We start from the raw sequence: 21,885 nt of genomic DNA, 5'->3' as shown, positions 1-21,885 counted from the left end.
TATCTCATACTTTTTCTTCCTTAAGGATATGATTTCCCTGTCATCGCATTCAACTGAGATCAATGTATAACATGGAAGCAATGTAAAGACTAACAGAATGTCTTCGGGGGGGGGGCAAGAATGGGGGGGAAATTGTAAAACTCAAAAAAATAAAATCTTTTTTAAAAATCATTACAAGACCATCCAAAAATAAAGTTTTAAAAAATAAAATAGCCTTCAAATATTAAGATATTACAGTTGGAATCACTTAATATTGGGAAGCAATAAGAACAACAAAGCAAATTCAAGGTTTGCACAGCTCTTTTTAAATATTCTTTCATTTTTATCCCCATAACAGTTCTTGAAAGCAAACAGTTCATTTACAAATGAAAAAAATGAAGAGGTCCAGTGATCTGCTCCAGGTCTCCCAGGGAGTTGTTCAATTCAAGTCTGGAGTTCTATCCATTTCACTTCCTCAAGTTCTTGCTACCATAAACAAGAAGAAAGCAAGAAATACGGGGTTCCAAAAAAAAATTTTTAAACCAAATTTAAAATGTATTCTTCAAAGCAAAATATAATCCTACAAAGAAAGGGAAAAAATTAAGTTTTAATGGAAGAGGACTTCCAATCAAGTCTGAAGAAAAGAACAGAGCAAAGTAAAACACAGAAGTCCACAGAAAAGTAAAAGTTTTTTTTTTTAAATGAACAAGTGAAATGGGCCATTTGATGACAACGAGCTAATTCCCTAAATGGAGGAGATGCCAGGGGTGGACTCTTTCAATTCTCAAGGTTTTGATAAGGGAAAGGAAAAAAAAAAAGGAATATGCTATTGATGGTTTAAAAAAAAGAAGGAATAAAGAGAAGAGGTCAACTATATCCTATAATTAGGATGACAAGAGCAATATAATCTTGAAGAAAGGTTAAATAGAATGGGTATAAGATGTACTTCACTCTTATTTAAACTGCACAAAGGAAAACTAAAGACATATGCAAGCACACACACACACACACACACACACACAAACACAGACACACATTTTGTGAACAATATAACAAAATCTACTGAGAGGTGTACTGTACCTTTTATTCAATTGTCATAGTCTCCTTTGATAGTCTGGTGAAGTCTACTGACCCCATCTTATAATCATGTTTTTTATTTTTTTAGGTTTTTTTTGCAGGGCAAACAGGGTTAAGTGGCTTGCCCAAGGCCACATAGCTAGGTAATTATTAAGTGTCTGAGACTGGATTTGAACCCAGGTACTCCTGACTCCAGGGATGGTGCTCTATCCACTATGCCACCTAGCCACCCCTTAATCATGTTTTTCTAAAAGATAAAATAATATGCATAAGATTACAAAGAAAACCAGCTATGATAAAATAAAGACGTAATTTTCCCCCCATTCAAGTTCAAGCACCCCTAAATACTACTTGTAGACCCCATGTAAAAAACTTTGTTTCACAAAGAAACAAGTATCGATAAGAAGAGAAAAGGAATAAAAAAAAAATGGGCCTGGAGACAAAATGCTTAGAAGCAAAACAAGCTCTTAATCTTGATGTGGGGATTAAAAAGAAAAGAAAAAAAGAACAAGATACAAAAGAAGAACAAGATGCAACTGAAGGATGGCTCAACAAATTGTGGCTAAGGGGCAGCTGGGTGGCACCATGAATACAGCACTGGCCCTGAAATCTGGAGGACCCGAATTCAAATCAAGACCTCAGACACTTAATAATTACCTAGATGTGTAACCATGGGTAAGTCACTTAACTTCATTGCCTTGCAAAAGCCAAAAATAAATAAATAAAAATCATTCTCTCTAAAAACAAAATTGTGGTATGTAAATGTAATAGAATAGTAGTGAGTCAAATAAATTTTGATTAAAATTGCTTCAAAAAGTAAGGATTTATGCAAAGTGAAATAAGCAGAACCAGAAGAACATATACAAATAACAAGAACACCATTCTTATAAACTAAGGAATGCTGAAAGTCCAAGATTTCACCAATGTGGCACCATTTGCTTTGAAAATGTAAAATGGGCAGCTAGGTGGCGCAGTGGATAGAGCACCAGCCCTGGAGTCAGGAGTACCTGGGTTCAAATATGATCTCAGACACTTAATAATTATCTAGCTGTGTGGCCTTCAGCAAGCCACTTAAACCCATTGCCTTGCAAAAAAAAAAAATTTAAAACAAAAAAGGATACTCAATTATTAAAATTGTGATTATTTGAATAAAATTTAAATTTAAATTAAATATAGCATTGTAAAGGGCAAACTATTATTATATACTTATTTCTCCTAATAAAATTACTTTAGATGTATAGATGGTACTGTAACTTTTTTACAAATATTTCAGTTTTCTCCAAAATTCCTCTCCACTAATTTTTTTTATAAAGAGACCAGATTCTATGGTTCAAAGTCATCTATACAAGTGACAATGCTCTAGTGAGAGTTATAAACTCCAGTTTTCCAGGAAACTACCCTAGGTAACACAGCCTTGGAGTCAGAACAGGAGTTAAAAACAGGCCCTGGATACTTAACACTTACTACTTGTGTGACCTTGAAGAAATCACTTAACCCTGATTTCCTCACTTCCAGGGTCATCTCCAATATCCAACCCCTGACCCAGATGGTTCATTCAAATCCAATTCACATCTCATGGCCTTCCTTGACAATGAACAACAAACATCACTTCTTTCCCTTATAATCTAAAGAATTTTCAATTACTGCATTCCAGTTCTTTTAGGAAGAATTCAAATATGATTTAAAAACTTAAATTTATTTAACTTGGATGCAAATTCATCTATATATGGATTATGAAAGATTACTCATGACTTTATAGTTACACCTTAGCCATTTCATATAGGAACCACAAAAAAGCCCCAAATTATTACTAGAACTATTACTAGTTTTTACGAGATTGTCATTGTATACAGTACAATAAACACTTGATTGTCAAAGCAATCAATTAGCTCATATGCAAATTCAATTCATTAAAATTTTATTAAGAGTCTACTATGTATAGGGCACCCTACTAAGCTGAGTATTCAAAGACAAAATGAAAAATATTCTCTTACCCTAAGGACTACACATTTCTACTAGGGAAATTCAACATTTAAACAGATAAATGCATACAATATAAATTTAAGGAGGGCTCTTCTTAGGGATTTAGTTTAAAAAAACACAGGCAAGAAACTCCTAGGGAATGTCTAGGGATTACTACAAATTCAAGGTAATTACCAACACATTTTCTACATTTAAAAGTATTATAATATTTAACAAAGACTTAATTATATTTACTGTATTTATCAAGTCAATATAATGATATATCTTACAATAACATAATTTTCCCTTTTTTCCTTAATGTATTTCCAGTAAGAATTGTTAGTGTCTGAGGCTCTACAACCTCAATTAATCTCACATAATTTCAGTCTTACATAATAAATAAATCTACCACAACTAGGGAAAGCTAGATGTGCTCAAGTCAGGAAAATTTCTCTTTGTGAGTTCAAATCCAGTCTTAGCTTACTAGCTATGTGAGCCTGGCCATCTCTTATCATCATTGGCCATCACAATCCTGCTTCAGTTGCTCATCTGTAAAGTGAGTGAAGGAAATGGGAAACCACTCTAGAATCTTTATCTCCCCCCACAAACACACCCCCCCAAAAAAAAGAGGGAGGAGAGAGATTGTAGTGGTAGAGACAGACACAACTGAACAGACAACACACTTGAGAGTATGATAGAAACAATATCCTATCCCCTGCTCCCAAGCAAGTTAGGTTAGATACTGAAACCCATCACACTTGAGGACTGGTAGGCAGAGGGACCTAAAAGTCTAGACTGTGGATGTCATTCATTCATTGTCAATCCTGAGCACAAAGCCACCAGAAGCTGGACAGTTTGAGTGGTGCATCAACTGAATCAACCTGAGGTAACTTCAAGCAAATTCATTTTTTTAAATGAAGTTAATTTAAATGCTCCTAAGATGGTTAAAGAAATCTTTTGTAAACTGATGAACCACCTAAGAATTCTTGTTCAGTTACTGTATTAAATCTATTGAATCTAGAGGATTTGGTCTGAGTCAGGCTTAACCCAGAACACAGGGAAAGCTAGCAATCAATAATCAGCAATATCAGTGATAATCTTGATCATCTAAAACTTCTTTTCTCCAGCTATAGCTTACTTATTGGTGTGAAAACATATTTGAAAGTAGGCCACAAGACTAGACAAGTAGAAAAAGATGACTGGGGTGGGGAGCTTTAAAATGTATAAAATAAATTATGTAGGATTACAAAAGTAACAAATTATACTGGAATGTTAAATTAAAAAATCCAGAAATAAAGTAAGAACAGGTTAGCAACTCCAGTTCAAAGGGATTAAAAGTTCATTTTAGGATTCACTTTCCTTTGCAATTTTAATGACTTCAAAAATCTTAAGAGTTCCCTTGGACCCTTCCCTTTCCATAATTATTTAATGACCTTAATTTACTTAAAAATCAGAACCCAGACCATTTTCACTTAGATCATTAATAATCAAATTTTTAAAATAAGGATGGAAAACAGTGAGGCAAAAAACTATTTTTCTTGTTTTCCTCTAAAAACATTCTAGGAGAAAATGGACATAAGGACTATAAATGAGTATTTTTGTGTAAAAAGTTAATATTTTGGGGGTGGGGCTAAGATGTGACAATAAGGGATCAAGTCTTAGGAGCTCTCTGATAAAATTCATCAGCTAAGGACTCTAACTAAACTTTCAAGAGACAGAACCTACAAAGGGACCCAGTGAGTCAGTTCTCCTACTCAAGGTAACCGGGAAAAGAGCAGAAAGGCTCTGCTCCCCGGGATTGGAGAGGCAGCACGCCAGAGGGGTGGCCCACCAGAGCCAAAGAACTTCAGCCTCCCAGAGGAAGCCCCAGGGCGCTGGGAGTCTCAGCTCACAGCAGCAGGGGAGTCTCCTGAGCTGCACCCTGGGGAGCACCTGCACAAAGTGGGGGAACAGCGGGGGACCTCTGCCAGAGCCAGCATGTGGAGCCCAGCCCTCAGGGCACACAGCCAGCATCCTCTTTCCCCAGCCCTGATCCAGGAAACAGAAGCAGGCGGAGCCTGTAAGCAGGAGCCCCCAGGGCATGAGCCCATTGACCTGAGGGAGGGGAGTGAAGAGAGAGAGACTGCCGAGCTCGGTCCTCTGCCCCTGAACAGGACTCTGGGGCTCTGACCACATTCAGATACTGATCACAGTCTAGGCCACCCCACAGAACAGCAGGGCCCCCCCACCTCGGCCCCGTGGCAGAGGGGGGTGCTTATGGTCATTCACAGGCCAGGAGGGAGGACAGAGCCGCACACACTGAGACCCTTGTGGGAGTGTCCCAAAAGCTCAAGAAACACCCCAAACCAGGCCCAGGCTAGGAAAATGCGCAAGCAGAGAAACAAAAAGAAGACTATTGAGAATATTTTGCAAATGAGCCCAAGAAGGACCAAAATACTCAGTCTGAAGATGAGGAAGCACAAGCTCCTGCATCTAAAGACTCCAAGAAAAACAGAAATTGGGCTCAGGCTATGATAGAGCTCAAAAACGACTTTGAAAATCAAATGAGGGAGTTGGAAGAAAAAATGGGAAAAGAAAGGAGAGAGATGCAGGAAAAACATGAAAATGAAGTCAGCAGCTTAGTCAAGGAAATCCAAAAAAAAAGCTGAAGAAAATAGCATGCTAAAAACCAGCTTAGGTCAAATGGATAAAACAGTTCAAAAAGTTATTGAGAAGAATGCTTTAAAAAGCAAAATTGGCCAGATGGAAAAAGAGATAAGAAAACTCTGAGGAAAACAAAACCTTCAGAGAAAGAATAGAATTCAGGGAGATTGATGAATTTAACAGAAATCAGGAATCAATACTTCAAAACCAAAAAAAAATGAAAAATTAGAAGAAAATGTGAAATATCTCATTGAAAAAACAACTAATATGGAAAACAGACTTAGGAAAGATAATTTAAAAATTATTGGAATACCTGAAAGTCATGATCAGGAAAAGAGCCTTGACATCATTTTCAAAGAATTACTACAGGAAAATTGCCCTGATATTCTAGAAGCAGAGGGCAAAATAGAAATGGAGAGAATCCACCCATCCCCCAGAGAAAGAGATCCCAAAAAACCAACCCCTAGGAATATTATAGCCAAGTTCCAGAACTCCCAAGTCAAAGAGAAAATATTACAAGCAGCCAGAAGGACACAGTTCAAATATTGTGGAGCTGCAGTCAGGATCACACAGGACTTAGCAGCAGCTACATTGGAAGCTCGTAGGGCTTGGGATACAATATACCGGAAGGCAAAAGAGCTTAGAATGCAACCGAGAATCAACTACCCAGCAAGGCTGAATGTCCTCTTCCAAGGAAAAAAGATGGGCTTTCAATGAACCAGGGGAATTTCAAAGGTTCCTTTTGGAATGGCCAGAGCTGAACAGAAGGTTTGATCTTCAGATACAGGACTCAGGTGAAGCATAGAGATTGGAGGAGAGGGAGGAAATATGAGGGACTTAATGATGATGAACTGCATGTATTCCTGCATAGAAAAATGACACTGATAATACTCATATGAACCTTCTCAGTTAATAGAGCAGGTAGAGGGAGCTTTTATAGTTGAAGCACAGGAGAAAGCTGAATCCGAAGATAAAATATGGTGTAAAAATGGAGTCAATAGAAAAAAAGGGGAAATGGAATGGGAAAAAGAAAAAGGAGGGGGGGGAATAGTCCAAGATATTTCACATAATAAGATTTTCTTCATTACAATGAGCTATTGCAATGATATGGAAGGGGGGAGGCAAGGGGGAATGAGGGAACCTTTGCTCTCATCAGAGATGGCTAGGAGAGGAAACAGCAAATATACTCAATGGGGTAGAGACATCTGGAGTAAGAAGGAGGGGGGAGCAGGGGGAAGGGGTGGGGATGTGAATAAAGGAGGAGAGGATGGACCACGGGGGGAGAGTGGTCAGATATAACACATTTTCTTTCTTACTTCTTGCAAGGGGCTGGGAATGGAAGGCCTGCCCAGGACCACAGGGCCAGGTAGATTCTGGGCCTAAGGGGTGGTATGGGGGCTCAGGGCTTCTTGGCCCCAGGACCAGGGATCTGTCTGCTGCCCCACTCAGCGACCCTACAGCAGAGTCAGAGTGAAAGGAGAGAGAAAATTTAGTACACGGTAGTGGAGAAATAAGAAAGGAGGGAGTTGTGATCAGCAATGGCAAAGGTGGAAAAATATGGAAATAACTTTTGTGATGGACTTATCATAAAGAATGAGATCCATCCATGACAGAGTTGTTGATGTTTGAACAAATACTCAAGCACAGTTTTTTTATGATTATTTGGGGGAGGGTGCAGGGCAAGTAGGGCTGGATGGCCTGCCTGGGGCCACATAGCAGGGTAATCTTTGGGTATCTGGGGCCAGATTTGGACCCAGGTGCTCCTGGCTCAAGGGCCAATGCTCTGTCTGCCACCCAGCCACTCCTACTATTATTACTATTTTATTTTATTTTGGGTCTTTTTTTTCTTTTTTCTTTTTTTTTTTTGCAGGGCAGTGGGGATCGAGGAGCTTGCATGTCACACGGCTGAGTGATTGTTGGGTTTATGAGGATGGATATGGACTTGGGTGCTTGCGGCTCCAGGGCTGGTGCTTCGTCCATTGCGCCACCTGGCCATACCTATAATTATTACTATTATTATTTTTTTATTTTAATTTTTTTCTCTCCCCTTTACTTTTTTCGCCCAAACAAGTCTATCTATATTCATGGGGGAGGAGGGGTATTTTGTTTACTTGTAAACAAGAATATTTTATTAATGTAAAAAAAAACATTTGTACAAAATGAGAAGAAAAAATAAATTTAAAAGAAAAAAAAAGATACAACAGGCTAGAAGGAGGTTTCTCTAGCCAAGGGGAATCTGATATACCATCTTTATATACATATAGAGTAGACATGATTTCAGACAAAGGGATGTCTCTAGTAAGAGGTAGGCCTGTAGGGCCAGTCATAGTTAGAATACCTGGTTTTAGGCAAAGACCCAGGAAAGATAATTTGAGCTTTAGGTAGGGGGTTTCATTAATTGGGACTCCATTAAAATTATAATTGGAATTTAGTGAATTGTATTCAATGGAAGTTCTAACTAGGTAAAACAACCATTTTAGATCACAGGACTTTTAATTGATTTTCTCTTATGTCAGATACCAGGATGGTCAACAAAAAGGAAATGCCACTGGGTAAATGTCATGTTCTTGCAGCCAAGGAAGCCAAGATGTCAGATGATGGGCAGCCAAAGGGGCGACTTCTCAGTATGGCTGAGGTTGGACCCCTTTGACTTGATTTCCACAAAATGACATTTGGATAATATCTCACCTGGAAGAATAGACCTGGCCTAATACATTTGACTTACCCATGTGACCTCTGCCTGGACATTCAATACTTATATCTATAAAGGAATTTTCCTTTAATGTCCTGGATCTTAATAGTTAATTACTAAGCAAACTAGAAAAGGAAATTTTAGGTGAGTTGGATCTAATAGCCAGAGATAGGTTAGGTGTTTTAGGTGTGTGGCTCTGACACCTGCTAACAGCTACATATTAAGATAGTAATTAAGTTTCTTTAACTTTTAGAAGGGATATTTAGGTAAGAAGAAGAAGAATGGGAAATTCTTAGGATAATTATAGTTTTAAGCTCTAGCTTAAGGAAAGGAATTTGAGACAGATAAGTATATCAGGACAAGGAAAATCAATAGTATATTTGAAAAATTTCTCTACCCTGATTGGCCCCCTGATACTGCTTTTACTCCTCCTTACCTTTGGGCCCTGCATATTAAACCTATTGCTTGCTTTCACTAGGAATAGGTTCAACACTATCCAACTAATGGTACTCAGGAAGTCTTACAACAGTCTCCCTTGGGGTTCTGTGCATCCCTTTGAGGAGCATGAGTGCTCCTGGATTGAACAAGAAGAGGAGGGAATGTAAGACCCTGAGTGTTGAAACCTATGAACTTTTGCTTAAATTCCGCTCCTAAGTTTCTGTCTGGTCAGCTCTCGGACTATGCAACAGTGGGGCTTCCCTAAGGACTTGCATCCAATAGGAACATGCTGCATCATCTCAAGACAACCAGCAGGAGGATGCTTGGAACTCCCCTACCGAACCATATATAAGGTCTCTCCTCACTTTACTCGGGGTTCCAGGATCCTAGCCCTGTCCTAGGGCAGAACCCTAGTTCAAGCTAGTTTAATAAACTCTTGCTATTACAAAAAAAAAGTTAACATTTTCATATAAAATATTCAATTTAAAGAGAAACAGGAACTATCAATAAACTTTTAATATTTTCCCATCTACTCAAGTCAATGTGGTTGGTTTCAAAAAAATATTTGTTTCTTCGTGATGGCAATCCTTTTGGAGGATTAAAAAAGGTCCAGTGAATATTACCACAAGACCTCTGAGGCAAATCAGCTAACTATCCCACTAAATTCTCTGTGGAGCCTCACAGATTTACAATAACCAAAGACCTGAGCCCTGAAAATCAAACACCTCACAAAGAAAGGCTCAAAATTCTACAAAATACAGTTTTGAAGTGATAGAGGATATCAAAGTAGAAAAGGTTTACATAGTCCCTTCATGGAATAGAAACAAGGCACAGCTGAGAAAAAAAAGTCAGTATTTCTAAAAAATCACTGGAGATTAGAACACATTTTAACTTTTTATTCTCAAAATTTGGAGAAGATCAGCTACACATGGGCAGCTTTAAGATAAATAAGCCCCTAAATGTGAAACATTCACAATCTAAGAAAGTAGAAGTATAGAAATAAGGAAGGAGAATAGCAGTGAATATAAACCTTATATTATTTACTATTAAATCAAGATAATCAAAATTTAAAAGTCTTTCTCCTGCTGATAAAGTTGATCCAAAATAAGAAAGAAATTGGAGATTTCTACTTTAAAATGACTTGTCAGAAAATATTCTTTTCACTTTCTCAAATAAAATCTATGAAACTAAAAGGTCAATGTTTCTGGACTGGCTACTGAAACAGAAACAGGGAAAAGGCCAACTTGACCTATTAAGCACACTGAAATTTTCCACATAATCTTTAGGGAATGGTAAGGTTTGAGAAAGGGGGGGGGCATCAGGAAGGGAAGTAAATAAGAATAATTCATATCAACAAAGCAAATCTGCCACAGAAATTTGCAAAGTTATTTCAAGTCCATTAAGTATTCTATGATGTTTTTAATAATGTACAAAAATTCTTTCTTGATTGTTTTCATATCTCTCCTGTAAATATACCTTTCTAATACAGATACACAGATAATTGAACATAAATACAAACATTTTGTCAATTGTTTATAAATGGCTTTAATGACCACACAGGATACAAAAAAAGTAGCTGAAGTACAGTTTGAGCAAGTACTGTCCTTAAAAACATTAAGAATAATATTTTAGGGGGCAGCTAGGTGGCTCAATGGATAAAGCACTAGCCCTGGAGTCAGGAGTACCTGAGTTCAAATCCAGCCTCAGACACTTAATAATTACCTAGCTGTGTGGCTTTGGGCAAGCCACTTAAGCCCATTACCTTGCAAAAAAAAAAATGTTGATGCCTTCTATATAAGTTTTAATTACTAACAAGATATTTTGGACTATTCAAGGTGTTACAAAGTCTACTGATGCAAAAAAAATTCAATGTACACTTCATAATTGTTTTAAGTGTCCTTGGATAGGCTCAAAACTCATGCATTTTGAAACAGGTTTCAAGATCAAACTAGTACCTAAAGTGTCATGGTTCCCAATCTCACACTATGTTTCTGAGACTTCTTGGAAATTAGGAAATCTGATTTTTTGACAAATTGGTGACAACATGAGATATCAAAACCAATCTCAAAATTTTTTCCTCTCAGGCCTTATAACTATACTCCCCCTGGAATCCAAAGACTGGTTTTCGCTGCTCAGCTGGTAATAGAAATAACGAAGCTAGTCGGCATAATTTATGGTTGAAACTATGATAACTGATTCTCGTTGAACCTCCAACTTTAGTTCTTCATTACTCAAGCCCTGGGGTACTGACTCCCTCATCCCCCACCCCCACCACAGGGAGCCAAGCAGTGGCAGCTGTGGCCTTCTCTGAGAGACCGTGAGAAGAGAAAATCCAAAAGGCAAAGCCAATGAAGAAGAACCAATACCAAAAGATGGTTTTTGGCGGGACCCTATCTTCTTCTTCATGATTTGGTTTCTTGTGATCATCTCCTCCTCCCCCTCCCCCAGCCCCTCCCTCCCCTCCTCCTTTGGTCTACCTAGCTGATCCCACCAGCAGTATATGCTTATCCCAAAGATTAAGCCATGCATGTCTAAGTACACAGGACCAGCACAGTGAAACTGCAAAAGGCTCATAAATCACTTTGGTCCCTTTCTCCTCTCCTACATGGATAACTATGGTAATTCTAGAGTTAACACATGCCATCAAGCATTGACCAAGGTGGTCCCTAGGATGCATGTACTTATCAGATCAAAACTAACCCACTGTGCAGGGGTGCTCCAGCCACTTTGGTGACTCTAGATAAACTCAGGTCAATCACATCACCCTGGCAGCAATGACCCATTAAAAATGTGTCCTATCAACCTCGACTCCAAAGTGATCAGAATGATAACCAACTGTGGCATCTGCGCACGTAAAGCTCCTAATGGGCAGGGACTATCTTTTACCCTTGCTCTATATCACAGTACAGTGTGTGGCACAGTGTAGGTGTTTAATAATTGTTTATTAACTCTCTCTCTTTACTTTCTTATAAGAAATTAAGAATCTGTAAACAAATCTCTATACAAATATTTGACTTTAAGTAAATGTCATCAGAGTTGAATTATATTAAGTTTTAAGTCATTCCCAAGCTCCACAGACTGCACATTCAAGTCTCTAACTATAAAACACTTATCACACAACTAAAATCAGATAAATAGCTGGACAAATATCAACTGTTCACAGATTGGCTGAGCTAATGTAATAAAAATAGCAATTCTACACAAATTAAACTATTTAGTGCCATACTAATAAAACTCAAAAAAAAATTACTTTAGAGAGCTTAAATAAATTGTAACTAAATTCATATGGAGAAACAAAAAAGTCAAAAATAGCAAGGGATCTAATGAAAAAAATGCAAAAGAAGACAGCTTAACCTTCCAGATCTAAAATCATATTATAAAGCATCATCAGTCACCCAAACTCTCTGGTATAGGCTAAGAAATAGAGTAATTGATCAGTGGGATAGATTAGGTACAAAAGAGACAGCAAGAAATGATTATATTAATCTGCTATTTAATAAACTCAAAGAATCCAGTTTCTTGGGAAGAGAACTCACTCCAATAAAAACTGCTGGGAAAAGTGGAAGACATTATTGCAGAAACTAGGATTAGATCAATATCTCACATCCTATACCATGATAAGATCAAAATGGGAGCAAGATTTAGAAATATAAAAACAGTATTATAAGCAAACTAGGAGATCAAGGAATAGTTTACCTGTCAGATCTATGGAAAGGGAAGCATTTTATGACCAAGGAAGAGATGGAGAACATCATTAAAAACAAACCAGATAATTTCAATTACATTATATTAAAAAGCTTTTGCACAAACACAACCACTTTAACCAAGATCAAAAGAAATGTAGTAAATCGGGAAACAATTTTTACAGTGTTCCTGACAAAGGACTCATTTCTAAAATATATACAGAACTGTGCCAAATTTATTTTTAAAAAAAAAGGTCATTCCCTAATTGACAAATGGTTATGCAAAGGTAATTTGCAGATGGGAAAATCAAAGCTATCTATAGTCATATGAAAAACTGCACTAAATCATTACTCATTAGAGAAATGCAAATTAAAATATCTCTGGGGGGCGGCTAGGTGGCACAGTAGCTAGAGCACTGGTCCTGGAGTCAGGAGTACCTGAGTTCAAATCCGGCCTCAGACACTTAATAACTATCTAGCTGTGTGGCCTTGGGCAAGTCACTTAACCCCATTTGCCTTGCAAAAAAAAAAAAAACAACATCTCTGAGGTACCACCTCACACCTCTCAGATTGGTCAATATGAACAGAAAGGACAATGATCAATGTAGGAGGCAAAGTGGGAAATCTGAGGCACTAATGTATTGTTGGTGGAGTTGTGAACTGATCCAACTCTTCTGGAGACCAATTTGGAATTATGCTCAAAAGGCAATAAAACTGTGCATATCCTTTGATGCAGCAATGCCACTAATAGGTCTTTCTCCTGAAGAGATCATTAAAAAAGGGTTAAAAACCCCACATGTACAAAAATATTTGTAGCAACTCAGTTTGTGGTGGCAAAGAATTGGAAATCAAGGGGATGTCCATAAATTGGGGAATGGCTGAACAAATTGTGGTCTATGTACATGATGGAATACTATTAGAAATCAGGAGGGATGGGATTTCAGAAAAGCCTGGAAAAACTTGCATGAATTGATACTAAGTGAAATGAGCAGAACCTGAAGGACATCATACACCCTAACAACTACACAGGGTTGATGAATAACCTTGATGGACATGCTCACTCCATCAGTACAATAATCAGGGACAATTTTAGGGGCTATGATGGAGAATACTATCTGTATCCAGAGAAAGAACTGTGAAGTTTAAATGAAGACCAATGATTATTATCTTAAATTTTTAAAAAAGTCATCTTATGTATCACATTACTTTGCTATCTCTAATATTTTCTTTCTTCCTTAAGGATATTTTTTTTCTCAATACATTCAATTTTGATATATGCCTATCATGGAAACAAATGTAAAGACTTGCATATTGCCTTCTGTTGGGGGGAGGGGAGGTAAAAAAGGGAGGGGGGAATAGTAAAATTTAAAACCTTGCAAAAAATGATTGGTAGAAACTACTATTCTACATAATTGGAAAACAAATGAAGTATTTACATTAAAAAAGGGCAGGGGGAAAAACTGGTTGCAATAAAATATGAAGGAGAGACTTTCTTGAAGGTACAGGAATTGCAAAAAGAATGTTTTCCTGTGCTTTATCTTTTATGAGATTAGTAGGTTGAGTAAAGTATTTTTTAAGATACATGAAATTATTAGCTAATCATGTGATGAAAAATGAAAGAAAAAGTATTTCTTCAGGGTTGTACTAGGCATTGCAAATACACAAAGAGAAAAGCAAATAGCTCCAACTTTCAAAGAACTCACATTCAAAGCGATGAAGCATGGACTAGGTCTCAAATACCATGTACTCTACAGACTAATTGTTGATCTGAGATAGACATGCACACAAACAATAAACATATTCAGTTAACACTAAATATTAACTATCAAATAAGAATAATTTATCTGAAAGCTGTGTCTGAAAAATGTTATCTGCCTAGATACCTGGCAGGGTTGCTACTACTATATAGACATTAATGAAGATGTCAGAATGAAAATCCTTAGCTGCATGTTAAAAATCATAAATATTGAATCAGAAACCACAGTGTTAAAAACAGCTTGGCTACCTAAATATTAACAACATCAAGTTAATGGTTTATTATGTAGCTTTATTATTCCTTCAGGATGTATGTCATTTTAAGATTCTAATTTTATTTATTCTAATGACAAAATATGCAAATAACTTTCATTTTATTGTTTGATGCCTAATAAGTACTCCAGAACTACAGCTAGATGTTCCATTCTTTGTGAAAACAAACATCAATAACCAGCTGCTAAAACTGTACATCAAACAGAAAGAAATCAGTAACTTATCTTCTGTGCATTACATTTTCAGAGTCATTTTAAAAGATCAGTATTGAAATAAGAGCTAGCATATTATTTCATATCTAATAGTCAGCACCTTAAAAAACATGAGCAATAGTTATGAGACCTCAAAAAGTCTCTAGGAAAATAATATCTATGATTTAAAATTAAAAATAGTAATAATTACTTCAGGATATTGCTTTTTTGATTCATTGCTTAATTTTTTTTCCTTTTTGAAAAAAAAATATTTAGTTCACTGAAGGAAAAAGGCATAACTTAAAATTGTATAAACTCTCAGAACCTAAGATGAGAAGCCAGAACTTCCCAAAGTTGCCTCCAATTAATTCACTAGAACTTAATATAAGGAAAGTGTTAGCAGACATTATTTTAGTACAATCTAAGATGGGCCTGGAGTTACCCTTAAGACACCAGAGAGCCAATAAAAGCAAAAGGCAGGCCCAGACATGCTTACAGTTTTAGGAAATTTAGGAAACCAAAAGATAAGAGAAGTCTTTGCTACCAATCCTGATCCATTTCTTCCTTGCACTCATTCTTGCCATCATTCCTCAGCTTTATTTGCCCAACCTCTAAAGGTTGCTTCTGGGCTTTATCATAGAAGAATATAAAAGTGTTCTGAGTACAAATCAGGTGCTCGCTCAATAAATACCTACTCCACACTTAGGCTATCACATCGCAAAAAATATATATTTTTTCAAGTTGACCTTAAGAAATAATCAATTGAATATTTTCTGAGACTCCTAAAAGAAAGGTAACTAATTGCTGCGTACTTCATTAATCAGCTCAAAGAAATCACTGACTTGGTGGGGGGGGAAAGCAAGATTGGGGGAAAACTGTAAAACTCAATATTTTTAATAAAAATTAAAAAAAAAAGAAATCACTGACTTTCAATTTACCTCTGTTGTTTCAAAATAATAAGAGAAGTAAGATACAAAGGAAACAAGAGTGAATAATAAAACAATATAATTGTTAAAATTGGATGGTATATACCACAGAAATGCATGAAACCTTAGGAAAAGCTTCATAAAGGAAATGGTTTAAACTGTGCAGGATTTAGGCAAAAGAAAATATGTCAGGTTGGAAAGGGGATATAACCAAAGGCACAGGGGAAGCCTTGAATGTGAGGCAATGAGGAGACCAGCCTGATCACAGAGAGGAAGCTTATGCACATGGAGAATGAGACAAGATCATTGGAAAACCTTAAAAGCAAGGGAAAAGGGCAAGGCATTACGGATTATGGAACCCTATTCTGAGCAATACAATACCACAAGCATAATACTGTTTGAGACCTGAGCCTTTGTTGTTGCTGTTGCCTTTACTCAGTCACATCTAACTCTTCCTGAACCCATTTGGGTTTTCTTGGCAGATACTAAATGACTTACCATTTCATTCTCCAGCTTATTTTACAGGTAAGGAAACTGAGGCAAAGAGAGTTAAGTGACTTACTCAGTATCACACAACTAGGAAGTGTCTGAAGCCATATGTGAATTCTGGAAAATGAGTCTTTCCAAATCCAGGCCCTGTATTCTATTCACTGCACCACCTAGTTGCACACAACATACACCCATCAATTAAGACATTATATAAGATAAAGACCAAAACTCTGAGGGTGAGAAAACCATTTGTCTATTTGTACTTGAAGGAGGTCTTTTTCTCTGATTCCTTAGGAGAGTGCAATATACAATATAAAAATGTTACATCCTTTATTCCTAGTTCAATCTTGCCAAATTCTAACCTTGGCTTATCTATACAATCCACTTTGAAGCTTACTTATTTGGGTGCTGTAGATCTAAACTTGAGAAAATCATCAAACTCTTTTGAGAGGGTCCACTAAAAATCTATGTTAAATAATATCAACTGGAACCTTCCTCCAAGCAAAGAAAATCTTTTAAGCCTCTTTAAATTAATTTTCTAACCAATATTGTGTGAGCTGATCAACTAATGAAGGACTTAGTTCTTCTTGGAAGTTCAGTGATCAAAGATAATTTTTAAAAAATTGCGATGAAAAGTGCCATCCATGTTCAGAGAAAAACTATGAGGTCTGAATGAAGACCTAAGCATGCTATTTTCACTTTGTAAAATGTGTTTTATGATTTTTTTCTTTATCATGTGTTTTTCCCTTAGTTCTGATTTTTCTTTCACAACATGACTAATATGTTAAACATGTCTGAACATGTACAACCTCTATCAGATCAATCCATATTGCTGTCATGGGGAAAGGGAAGAAAGGGAGGTAGAAAAATGTGCAACTCAAAATCTTACAAATAGATGAATGTTATAAGCATCTTTGCATGTAATTAGAAAAAATAAAGTAACCTTTAAAAAATTTAATTTGCTTTCCCTCTTACCACCATTCCAAATACTTTTACTTCTCCTAAAACCTCCTGTCAACTAAGGATCTCCCTTCATATTTCAGTGGAAACTAATGCTATTTGAGAAGTGTCTCTTCTCTCCTCTTCATCTTGCATCATTCAGCTATCTTCCCTTATTATCTCTTTCATGTGTTTCTACCATGAAAATGTGAATTTTCTCCTTGCCAAGCCAGTGCTTCTATATGAACCCTTAATATCATCCTTCCCATCCATCTTGCTTCCATAATAATACTCACTTTATTTCTTATCTTCAATCACCTTCTCTGTGGCCAAAAATATGATCATTTTTACCCTATCCTTAAAAGGTATTTATTGGATACAACCATCCAATAATAGTATATCTATCCTCCTTCTTAGCTAAACTGTGAGGTCATCTCTACTAGGTTCCTCTATTTTCCTCTGCTTAACTCTTCTGCTATCTGGCTTCCAAATTCAGCATTAAACTGAAACTGCTTTCTCCAAAGCTACCAAAAATCTCTAATGGCCAAATAAAATGGGAGATTTTCTTCATCCCCCTGCCTCTTAACTGCTGAGCAGCTTTTAACAGTGTCTACACTCTTCTCTTCTCCTTTTTATAGATCTTCAGCTCCCAAGACTTCATTTGTCATCTTTATGCAGATTATTCACAGATTTACATATCTCTAACCCCTAATCCTAAAACATAAAGTCTTTTGATTTATCATAAATTAGATATTATGTAGGCATCTCAAGCTCATCCACAACAATTCATTATTTATCCACAATTCATTATATCACAGCCTCTCAATCCTTCCTTAATCCTAATTTTCCTATTGTACCACCATCCCTCCTCCTAGTAATCCAGGTTGGTTACCTCCTTATCATTCTCAATTCTTCACTCTCATTTACCCCATAGACCTAATGTGTTATCAAATACTGGCCCTTCTATCTTCACAATATCCTGGGTATAACTTACCCTTCTCTCCACACAGGTATGATCTTCAATTATTGCAACAGCATTCTCTTTTTATGGTTATTTCACATTCTGTTTTTAAAACTAATTACCACTTATTTTCTGTTTCTCCAATCTACTGTTGTGGGGGGGGGGGGGGGGGGGGGAATAAAACCCATCCTACATTGGCCATGTTCAAAAATATATCTCATTCTATATCCTAACATTATCATATCTCTATGAGAAAGTGGATAGCTTATATTATCATCGGTGTGCTGAAAATATGGCTGTTCACTCTACTGAACAGAATTCTGAAGTTTTTCAAAGTTGTGATCTTGAAAATACTGATTTTATTTTATAAACTATTTTTCTCCTGTTTCTTCTCACTTCACTAAATCATTCATACTAGTTTCCCAGATTTCTCTGAATCTGTCCCTTCATTATTTCTTACAGCACAATTATAATCTATTACATTCATATACTATAATTTCTTCAGTCATTTTCTGATTGGTCAGCAATCCCTTAGTTTCCAAATCAACACCACAAAAAGATCTGTTACAAATATTTTTGAACATTAAGAGTTTCCCTCTTTCTTTGATCTCTCTGGGGTATAAGCTTAACAGCTGTATTTCTGAGTCAAAGGTTATACAGTAAAGACATAGTTTCGTCAAAGGTATATCAGTGAACCTATTTTTCCATAGCCCCAACCATATTTGTCATTATCCTTTATTTCTGTCAAATTTGCTAATCTGATGGGTATGAGAGGCAGATTCTCAGAGTTCTTTTAATACACATCTCTTTTAGTAATTAAAAGCATTTTTCATTATTATTGATAATTTGGATTTCTTCTCTTGAAAACTGTTAATAGTTATATATTTTTACCACTGATCTTATATTTTTGCCATAGGTTTTAAGAACTCACTTTTCTGGCTTAGCTTGGTATTGAAAAAAGTTGGCCCTTGTCTTCCCAAAGTTTCCCCAAGCTTTAATCTCTTCTACTTATTCCCTGATTGAGCAACTCTGGTCCACTTGGTCTTCCACCCCAGGACATTCTAGCAACTTCCTCTAAGCCTCTATAGAAGCTGTTTTCCAGGCCTAGAATGTTCTCCTTCTTGGTAATGACTTCTTGGCTTCCTTCAAGGCTCAACCCAAAAACAACTTTTTGAAGGTCTTAAACTAGATCTCTTTCTAAATACCTTCCTTCTGAAATAACTCTTATTTTCCACTGAATCTGTACAAGCTTATTTCCATGCTGTCTCCACTCTTAGAAATTTCTAGCTAACTCCAGGAGGGCTGAAATAGTGTTTTTATATGTTTGCATCCCCATTGGTGAGTATATAGCATAGCTTTATAAAGTTTTGCTGAATGACTGATGAAAACACAACAGCAATTCGGTAACTAAATTTATCTCTGCCTTGTTAAAACCCTTTATCAAGGTTAAGGTTCTTTCTTAAATAATTTAGCTTAAGAATGACAAATTAAACAGTTCAAATAAACAAATTTTACTTTGGACCTTAGGCAAAGTATATGCTAATAAGACTTTTCTTCAATGAGGTATTTTCAAAGTTGAATAAAAGCTTTTTTTAACCCTTTAACATGGTAGCTAGGTAATACAGTGAACAAAGAACTTAACCTAAAGCCAGTAAGATTTAAATTCAAATTTGGCCTCAGACATTTACTAAGCAACTCTTTTAGCCTGCCTCAATTTCCTGAGAATAATGAGAATATTATCACCTACCTTCCAGGGCTGTTGTAAGGATTAAATGTGATAATATTTGTAAAGTGTTTTAAGAACCTTATATTATTCTGCCAATCCTGGCTATTATTTATCACTATCATCATCATCATCATCATCATCATCTTCTTCTTCATCATCTTCATCATCAGAATTACATCCCGCCATTCCCATAACACGGCTCTAATCAAAGTCCTAAGAAAGATTATTTATTAGTTAATGAGATAAATCAAAGAACTAAATATTTCAAGAGAAAAAGTCTTATACCTTACCCTCAGACTTTTCTGTGGCCTCGTTGAAATAAATGAACATTAAACTTAGGATTTTGTTTTTAAATATAATAAGAACACTATAAGCAATTCTCATAAGGAATGGAAAAAAAAGGCAATACCTCCCTAAATACCCCAAAGCATCAGTACACTGTTTGATGGAAATTAATCCTTCTTTTTACTTCTTGTTTCAATATCTTACTCTGTTAGAGAAAAAATAAAAGTCCAAAAAAGAAAAACCCAACCAAAAAATTGCTATTTAATACAAAAAATTAACCATTTCAGAACAATATCCTCCTTTGGGACATTTTAAATAACCTAACTCAGGTTTCATTATTACTCCTACATATTTTATTTATGTTAATGTAGATATATACATCATGTGAGATAGTAGAAAACAGAAATATTTATATTTTTCATTATATAGTATTACTTGTACTTCCTTTTCCCATTTAATATACAATAAGATAATTAAACCATTCTCCTTTTTGAAAGAATGATTACAATTCTTATCCACCCATCTAAGGTAGCAATCATTACTTATTGTTCAGAAAACATAATTTTCTAATTATCTATAAGTAGTCATAATCTTTAATAAACAAAGTATTCTCTCAGAAGCATTTCTGATACCTCTGTAATTTAGTTTATCATATAATTTAGTTTACCATTTTGAAACATAGTATAAAATATGCACTATATTGTGATGCCTGGACATAATATCGAGGTGATCACAGATTCTCGAAGCTGGGCCAGCATAGGCCCAAACTCTGGCATATTTTACCAAGTTGGAAAGGTTTTAAAGATTGGGATCAATGTTTAACTATATGTCTAACATCGAAGGACAAATATTCTGAGACACTCATCACCAAGTTAGCCAAAGGGTAATGAATCTTTTGGCCATAGTAAACTCTAGATTAAGGTATACCAAATCATAAACAGATTGCAATCCAAGGCAAAGAAGAGAGTTCACACAGGAAATTGTAAATCTTTGAAGTACTGAAGTGAATAATGACTCCAAAATCACAATGAAATAGCCTACAATTTCCAGTTTAAATAAAGCAACGATGTTCTAAAACTGAAATGAATCAATTGCAAAATATGGTTAACAAGAGTAAAAAAAAAAAAAACTTTGTTTACTATTATTTTCCTGATGGCCAACATATCTCCTGAATAAAAATAAAAATGTCTCACAGTTAACAGTTTTTAAATTATTTTATGATTAACATGGAATTTTCCTCACCACAACACTGTCAAGTCAGGTGTCAGGGCTGGTCAAGAGCACCAGATTAATAGTTTTAAGACCTGAGTTCAAATCAAAACTGCTACTTACTAAAGGGTGTGACCTTGGGTAAATTATTTAAAATTGGTGAGTTTCATTTCCTATATACTATAGAAATTAAAAGATGCAAAATATTTAGTTAAAAAGGCAACTAATATACAGAGAACTGAGTCCTATAAAAAAAAAACATTCCCCAATTGACAAATGGGGAAGTTTTTTTTTTTTAAGGCAATGGGGTTAAGTGGCCACCTAGCCACCCCTATTACCTTTAATTTAGAAAAAAAAAACTGATATCTTATTGTCTGATCTTGCTATCTCTAACACTTTAAGTTTCTTCCTTAAGGATATGATTTCTCTCTCCTCGCACTCAATTTGGATCAATGCATACCATGGAAACAATGTAAAGACTGCCAAATTGCCTTTTGTGGGAAGTGGGGGAGGGAAGTAAGATTGGGAAAAAATTCTAAAACTCAAAATAAATAAAATCTTCAATAAAAAAAATAAAATGGGGCAGCTAGGTGGCGGAGTGGGATAGAGCACAGGACTGGAGTCAGGAGTACCTGAGTTCAAATGCAGCCTCAGACA

General features: G+C 36.0%; 1 protein-coding gene across 1 annotated transcript in view; it reads right to left on the bottom strand.

The window, feature by feature from the left end:
- CHCHD3 (coiled-coil-helix-coiled-coil-helix domain containing 3) overlaps positions 1-21,885 on the bottom strand; it is a 352,444-nt gene that overhangs the window by 276,950 nt on the left and 53,609 nt on the right. The gene's annotated exons all lie outside the window — the stretch shown is intronic.

Source organism: Macrotis lagotis, chromosome 7 (assembly GCF_037893015.1).
Source record: "Macrotis lagotis isolate mMagLag1 chromosome 7, bilby.v1.9.chrom.fasta, whole genome shotgun sequence".
Classification (NCBI taxonomy): Eukaryota; Metazoa; Chordata; class Mammalia; order Peramelemorphia; family Peramelidae; genus Macrotis; species Macrotis lagotis.
Note: the sequence above shows the minus strand (reverse complement) of the source record. Positions and strands in the feature narration are given on the sequence as shown.